Source organism: Crocuta crocuta, unplaced genomic scaffold (genome assembly GCF_008692635.1).
Source record: "Crocuta crocuta isolate KB4526 unplaced genomic scaffold, BGI_CrCroc_1.0 scaffold506, whole genome shotgun sequence".
NCBI classification, from domain to species: Eukaryota; Metazoa; Chordata; class Mammalia; order Carnivora; family Hyaenidae; genus Crocuta; species Crocuta crocuta.
The window spans coordinates 270493-278616 of record NW_027528991.1 but is presented as its reverse complement, the minus strand read 5'-3'; the positions used below and the strand labels follow the sequence as shown (position 1 = coordinate 278616).

At 56.1% G+C, this 8124-nt stretch overlaps 1 long non-coding RNA gene across 1 annotated transcript; it reads left to right on the top strand.

Moving 5' to 3' along the window:
• The first annotated feature begins 1265 nt into the window (after positions 1 to 1265).
• LOC144226052 (uncharacterized) lies at positions 1266 to 3807 on the top strand. The gene is made up of 2 exons (XR_013333513.1): positions 1266 to 1351; positions 2863 to 3807. It is a non-coding gene; the product is annotated as an uncharacterized LOC144226052 (long non-coding RNA).
• The last annotated feature ends 4317 nt before the right edge of the window (positions 3808 to 8124 follow it).

Below are 8124 nucleotides of genomic sequence, written 5' to 3'. Positions count from 1 at the left end.
GGAAGAAAGCCTTTAGCTTCCATGAGACCCCTGTGCTTTCACTTCTGTGTATGATATTTTTTCATTAAGGAAACCTCCTGATTCCTGCCACGACAATGGAGCCTGTGCTCTGCCACCCCCAGAAGACCATGTGTCTCCCAAACAAAGCCCTGTCCCCACAGTCAGTGAATGGACAGGATAGCTTGGAAGCCTAAGGCAAAAAAGGGAAAGAAAAGAAGACACGGGGTGTTTGCTGCCTCAGTCCAGAGCCCCCCAAGGGCAGCCCTTTGAGCGTGCGGGCCTCACCTGTGAGGAGTCGGGTGTTTGCCCAACTGTCACCAACGATCACTCTTCGATGGCGAATACAGTTACCGAACGCCACGTCTCGCACGCCTCACGCCTCACCGTGCCAGCTGCCAGCGCCTTCCTGCAGAGGAGCAGGCCTGGTTTTACATCCCTCCCTTGGCTTCCTGCCTCACAGGAAGTGGACTTGTCTCCTGTGGAAGATGGGTAACAAGATGATGGAAGTGAGAGCGGGGAAGTATCTGGGGGGAACATGAGGCGTTGTGCCTCTCCAGGTCTGACCCTTGTGTGCAAGACGCATGTCTGGGAGAAGGTCTGTTTTACAACGGCTTTGGGGACCCCGCTGCTGTCCACACAGGCAGGAACCCCTGGCCCAGGAGCATTCTGCGGGATCAACACACTCTCCATTTCAGCCACATCCAAGAAAACCCAAAAAATCCTGTGACTCTGGTCCCTGCTAAGAACATATGTGAGTGAGCGTATGAAAATCTCATCAGGGACTCACACTTCCGGAAGCCAGGGCAGCCGCAGGCCCAGAAGAACCATGTCGGAGTCCCTGTCGCTCTCTGCCCCGGGGAAGCCCTGAGGCGTCCCTACGGTGCCCCCCGGAGACTGCACCGCTGCCTACGCGTGTGGGTCAGAGCCACCCGTAAACTGCAACGTCCTCCACAAGCACACTGTACCCCTGGCTACTCCTGGCGGCTGCCACGTGCTGGCCCAAAGCTGGGTGGCCTTGACAGATGTCAGCTGCTCTGGTGACTGGGGGAGGGGCGCTCCTTCTGAAGGAGACACGTGTCTCCAGGGCTAGGCCACGTACATGGTGGTCAGAGTCTCCCGGGTGGGAAAGGCCCCGGCCTGAGAGGAGAGCCAGGCCGCACAGCAGGTCACGCCCTCTGTCGTCCAGCAACCACTCCTGTGATTGTCCCACGTGACGGCACTTCCTCGAGGCGGCCTTTGCACTTGGCTCCCGTTAGGCCTTCTGACCCTGAGGCCCTAGGAAAGCGGAAGTCGCGGCGTGAAGCTGAATTCCACGGATGTCAAGGGCATGTTTCCTGCGGGACGACTGGGGGTAAGTGGCTTCTCTGCCCTCTTCCCTGAGCACCTTTATCTCCTCTGTCCTCACACTTCTTTCTTGGGAGACACGTTTCGGAGACGCTGTTGATAAGGAAAGCGACAGGTTCGCACAGCCACCCACGGCAGAGCCACGGGAACCCACCCCGGGCCAGAGCTGCCGCCCGCCCTCCTGGGGGATGAGACCAACTGCACAAACACGTGCCCGCGGGCCTTGGCTGGCCGCAGCGACGCTGGCGTCTGAGTCATTAATCAGCTGCATCGATCAGGTTCAGCATCTGCCTCAGAATTTCCACAGAAATCACCCCTCGGTGACCCTAGGCTGACTCACGCGAGGCCTGTGTCTGCAGGCCCAGGTGCGCGGCTGGGAACGAGCTGCGGCTGCAGCACAAGGCGCGCTGGGTAAACACACAGAAGGACGGTGTCGGCCTTGCCGACAGTCAGTCAGGGAAACTGTCCGGCCGGGAACTCCGGGATTATCCCTTCTTGGACTGTGTTCAAAGATTTCTGTTGGACTGAAAAACAGGTTTGCAAAGTCGGGCTAGCCGGGGACCGGTAAGGACGGCCCGGGCTTCCTTCACCCTGTTTTCCGGCGATTTCCCACTTCCAGGGCACATTCAACGGTAGTGCGGGCCTCTCGGGGTAAAGGTTAGGACAAGGCTGAAATCTCGTCACGAGCCTAGAGGACATGCCTGTGCAGCGACTCTCAGGACGGCCCTCAGGCTCTAGATTCTGCAGAGCGGCCCCTGCCTCAGTTCACACCCAGGTGTGTGACACCCTGCTGGAACTCAGCATGCATCCCCTCAGCCAGGAGACCGCTTGTCACCCACACCTGTGCCCAGGGCACACCAGCCTGTCCCACAGCACACTGGGTCACAGTGGGATGCAGGGGAGGCAGGGGGGCAGGGAAAACAGGCAGGGAAAAAAATTTGTAAGTCCAGAACCCCGACCCAGTGACAGAAACAAAATCAGCTAAACCTAAAATCCACCAAAATGTAAACACTTTTTCTTGGGGTTGACAAAGCAATTCACAAAGAAAGTACTATACACTCCTGCATCATGTGCCCATCGGAGGTCATGTAGGCTCTGGGTAAATGTCAAGTTCAAATCTACACGCGTGGTAGCCTTGTGAACTGTGAATACAGTTAGGGACCAGGGATTCAGGTTCTCTGTGCGACCCTGCCCTCTAAAACCTGGGCCCGAAGAGAGGTTGTAAAGTCTTCGCGGTTGAGGCTCCTGGGCGGCTCCATCAGGTAAGTATCTGACTTAGTTTTGACTCAGGTCGTGGTCTCACGGTTCTTTAGTTCAAGCCCCACAGAGCCTGCTTGGGGTTCTGTCTCTCCCCCTCCCTCTCTACCCATCCCTTGCCCCTGCTTTCTCTCTCTCTCTCTCTCAAAATAAATAAGTGAGCTTTAAAACATTATATTTAGAAAATTCTTCTTGGTTGAAATTTCCAAGGGAATCAAAGTATAATCTCACCTGTTTGCTGCCTCTGAATTCTTACGTAAGGAAACCAGGTGACCATGCGGCCGTGCGAGCTGTCTCGCTGGGTCTCCAGCCGTGAGCGTTCGTGTCCAAGGGCAAGCCGGCAGCCCTGTGATTACCCTTGAGAAGCCGCGGGGATCCGCCTGTCATTTGAAATGAAGACAGGTACCACTGTGAGCCAGGTGGAGCGAGCCTGCAGCCAGCAGCTGGGATAATGCTTCTTGGGAAAGAAGCCTCGTGTGAAGCGGCTTGCAGGCCCCTGGACGCAGGGGACTGGACAGGACGGAGCAAGTCTGCAAAGCCACGTACTGATTTGTTGGACACAATGGCAGCCACAGATTTTGGAAATCTGATACAGGAAAAACAGGATACGAATACTGATTTAGTAGTTTTCATCTTCTAAATTTATTGAATTTCCATACAGTAAGCCCCTAACACGTACCAGGAACTGGGCCTGAGGTGGAGAAGCTATGCGAGTCCCCAAGGGGCGCAGACTACACGAGACACCATCCAAAGTCACCGCCATGTTAATGACACATGTTCCGATGGCCATGCCAGAGCACTGCCCAGACAGGCAAGGTGGGCAGAGAAGTCTTCCTGGAGGAGGCGCGGTGGCTAGGACTTGAAGGAAGAACAGCCTTCTCTGTGAGGTGCACGCAGTGCTCAGAACCGAGGAGGACGCGTCTGTAACCAAGCTGGAGGGGCCGGCGGGGACGAGGGCCCATCCAGCCCAGGCGGGGTGGCAGCGGCCTGCCCTGCAGCCCAGGAGCGAGAGCCCCTCGAGCCGGGTTCACCGCTCTTGCACATCTCCTGGCAAGGCTGGCCTCGCAGTCCCAAGGGGCGGCCAGACCCCGCGGCGCAGACGGTGTTGGCTCAAGTGCACACTCCCAGGACCACATCGGTGTTCTTACAGTTTTCTCCAACTTGGTTCTTCTATTCTTAAAATAGTAAAATGCATTTCTTTGAAAATATTTTGTATCAAGTTTTTTAGCTTTTTACTAATATGTCACAGCCTTCCCTTGAGTGAATCTCAGAAATATTGAAATGTGGCTTAAACTCATCCTTTAAAACGAACCATCGGTGCACATGTGTGGAGGACACAGAATGGCCCGGCGCCCGCCCCAGGGAAACCCAGCAGCCCAAGGGGCAGCTCCGGAAAACCCAGTCCGCCCGCAGGTCCCTTCCCCTTCCCGGGTGCCGAGGTCAGGGGTGCAGAGCCTCTTAGGCCTGAAGACCGGCCCTGCCCTGAGCACTGACAGCTGGGACAGAGCCCCGGGGAGACTGCCTCTTTCCTCAGAGGCAGGAACTGTCCCTGTAACCCCTGCAGCGTAAGCAATCCCTCAACACACGGCCACACGGCAGCAGGCCCGTAGCGAGATTACACATTTGCACAGGCGAGCCCGAGGCCACTACCTCTGTGTCCTTCCCGTGAGGGTCCATCAGTCTGTGGGCACCTGCTGCCTGCTGGCACTGGGTGAGCCCTGGGGACTGAACGTAAGACGAGGCCCCCGACAGCCGAGGAGCCATCACCCAGGGAAGCGACCCTGGGCGCCCCCTCCCCGCCCCCCATCCCTCCGGAGGGCAGGGGCCATCGTCGTGGCTGTGAGCCCAGCCCGGGGCCTCACAGGCCAGGGAAGGCCTAGAGCTGCTGGCATTTTACAACCAGGGGTCCTGGAGAGAGTGCTTCTCATGCCTCTGTGTTTCCCCCCTAGACCGTGTGCCTCAAGCCCCCCCTTGGGGACATGCGGTGAGGACGAGGCACAGGGAAGAGCAAGCAGGCGGGCCCCCCAGCCTCTAGCCTCTGAGACGTGTTTAGGGTGCAGAGCATGGGCTCCAAGAGCGAGGGTGGTTGGGAGGGTCCCCCGAGCCCCTCCAGAGAGAAGCCACCTGGAAGCTCTTTACCTGCTCAGGATTTGAGCGGGCAGGGCTGTCTGGAAGCTGGATCCCTGCCACGGAAGGCCGGGACTGAGTGCTGGGGGCCGCTCTGACCCCCCGGCTCCAGGTTCCCACCGAGAGCAGAGGACCATCCTCACTGAGGAGCAACTCAGAGACCTGGAGTGCGCTTTGCTCCTCTTTTTTTCTGTTCCTTCTCCATCTGCCACTGTCTGTCTCTCTGTGCATCTCCCTATCTCTGTCTCTCTGTGCGTCTCTGTCTCCCTCTGTCTCCATCTCTCTCTCACTGTGCATCTCCCTGTCTCCATCCCTTTCTCTCATTTCCTATGACAGGAAAGCCTTTGCCAGACTCTAGATTGGAGCTGTCACCACCCATCAGCCCTGTGTCTTGGGGTCATTTCTTTTTTTAATGTTTATTTATTTTTGAGACAGAGAGAGAGAGAGAGACGGAATGTGAGTGGGGGAGGGATAGAGAGAGAGAAAGAGACACACAATCTGAAGCAGGTTCCAGGCTCCGAGCTATCAGTACAGAGCCTGATGCGGGACTCAAACCCATAAACTGTGAGATCATGACTTGAGCCGAAGTCGGACATTCAACCGACTGAGCTGCCCAAGCGCCCCTCTGGGGGTCATTTCTGAACCTCTATTCCCAGTTTTATCTGTGAAATCCTACCTTCCTTGTAAGTTTGCTGTGAGGATTGAATCATCAGCATATTAAAGATCTTCATTCAATAAATATGACACTCGTGCTGATGAATGCCACTCAGTGCATCTCTTCTAAAGTTGCTCTTTACAGAACAGGGTAAGAACCGATGTTTCCCCAAATTCCAAGAGCAACGCCCTTAGCGCTGCCATGTTGGACACACAGGAGGCCCTGCAGGTTGGCACAGCGGCTCCCCCGGAGAGGCCATTTGATCAGGGCTTCGCGGCACAGCTGACACTCCTCGTCCAGAGCCTTCAGTTATTTGCCAGAATGGCGTCCTGCACGGCTTACGTTTAGTCTGCAGAATGTCCCTTAAAAGTAATACAGACTCATGATATGGGAAAGTCGCTCCCTAGAAACAGATCAGCTGCTGCAGGGAGAAGAAGCTTCTGAAGCTCGAGTTAAGCCTGGGTCAGCGGCAGATGCCGAAAATATCTCACCTTGTGTTGCTGTGAGTCAGGCCGCTCAGCCTCTGAGAGCCTGGCTGCCACATGTGCCCCCCTCCCCCGACCCTCTCCTGGCTCAGGGCCCAGTCCCAGGCCTTGCGTCATGCAGTGCAGGCCCTCAGAACCGGGGCCACATCTAGTCAATAAAATGCAGGCCGTCCAATCCAATTTAATTTAAGATACACTATGACATGTTTTAGCCTAAGTTTGTCCCAAGAAACATTTGGGACATACTTACAGCACAAAATCACTTATGATTTATCTGAAATTCAAATTTAACTGAGATCCTCTTTTTTCTGGCCGCCCTGCACCTAGAGGCCTTTATAAATAGATTCTCATTAATCTGGGGGGGGTTCTACCTGGAGGCAGGTGGATGTAAGGATCTCACAGAGGCCCCTGGGCGCCCGGAGTGATTCATTCACCTGCAGCAAACACGACCTCCGCACAGTTTATAGAGAAAGGCATAGCTTGTACCAAAAGGGTTTATTGTCTAAAGTGGAAAGGCAGAGACCAGAGCAAAAACCCAAGAAGCAGACAGTCCTGGGGACTGAGTGGAATGTGCCCATTAAACAGGCCCCACTAAAGTGACAGTGAGAGTCCTTCAAGGGGCGAGCTTGCTTCAGGGACACCAAACTGACCAGAAGCCATGCACGCGCCATTTCCAAATCAGAGAAGATGTCTCAGGCCTTGGACGGTCACTTGGAGAAGTGGGCCAGCTGCCCCCACGGGCCCTGTCTCCTGAGCTCACGAACACTCAGGGCCTGCCCCACACTCACTTGGGCCTCTCGCTCCGGAACGCTCTGAAGGCCTCTCTCCCCGACGCAGTGAAATGTGGTCAGCTACTCAGGCTGGTCGTCTGCGGGGATGGGCCCTGAGTGTGTGGTGGCCACGTGCCCCGGGCCTGGTGTCATGGCCCGGCCTGCAGCGCCCAGGCCCGTGGGGCGAGCTTCTGTCAGGTTAGTGCATCTGGGCGCCCACCCCCTGCGAAGCGTCCTCTCTCTGTGAGAAGTACCTGCATGGGAGACTGGGGTCCCTGGGGACCCCATCCGAGGAGCAGGGAAGACCTTCTTCCTACGTGTGATCACAGGTGCTCAGAGGTTCTTTGTGTCCATGACGTGAGCAGGGGAAACACCAGTGGTTTCTAAACTTCACCAGGAACGGAGAGGACACTCTTACTCCATGATAAGTGTGTCTTCTGGGGCTCCAGTGTCCATTTAAGTTTATGAGCCCCTATGAGGGACACCGTCACGGAGCCTCTGTCCGTCAGCAAACGGAGCCTAAGAGCTTGGGCACTTCTGAAAATGACATGAGCCGAACGTGGATTCTGCCTTGGTTACCAATATCGATAAGGAATTGTTTGTTAGCAATTATAATATCAGGAAGCCGCTTGGGTTCCTGTCCACGCCTTCTACCTTTCCTAGGGTGCCTCCTCTGGGATAATTAGAGGAAGAAGACAATTTAAGCAGAAAGGTCATCATTTCCTGGACACGACACTGCTCAGTCGAGAAACTACCCGTCACTGGCTTGCACACAAAACAAATACCCCGAGGTTGCCGGCTGGCGAGCGTCAGAGTTCATCCCCGGGGGCGTCTTCTGTTCCGCTGAGCGAGCGCTCCGACCGCGTCAGAGTCTGTCCGAGGTCCTGGGCACTTGTGCGGGACACGTCGCGCCCTGCCATGCAGGTGTGATGGGAGGGCAGGGGTGAAATCGTGAAGAAATGGAGGTGTTACCTCCAGACCAGCCAGCCCCAGTCGGAAACCACGAATCGCGAGTCAGGTCCTCTCCGTGGGGCTGATCCAATCAACCAGAAGTCAGCAAACCGACAATGCCTCCTGGGCCTCCCGACAGAGCAAAGGCCGGCCTGTGTCCAGCTGGTCCAGCGACGACCACTGCCCCGGCGCCCGCTGTGGCAGGTGGAGAGCACAGAGGGGCGCCGGCACCCAGCGGCCTGCGGGGCCACGGCCGCGGACTCAGCTCCCGGGGCTCCACCCTCAAGAACATCTCTCACCTGACATCACCGACTGTTGTAGAGATGGTGTGATGTCATCCTCGTACACTTGAACTTGCTGGAAGAAAGACAAAATGTAAGCATGGTTATGAAATCTGTTATGTTCTAGAATTGCTAGTTCCTCTCACTAAAACTCCTCCACCCAAGGGCTCATCCAGGCCGGGGGACACTGGTTTCAGAGGAGGGGAAGATTAAAGCAAGAGGGGCCCCTCCTGCCTTACCTCTTGGAACGCTCA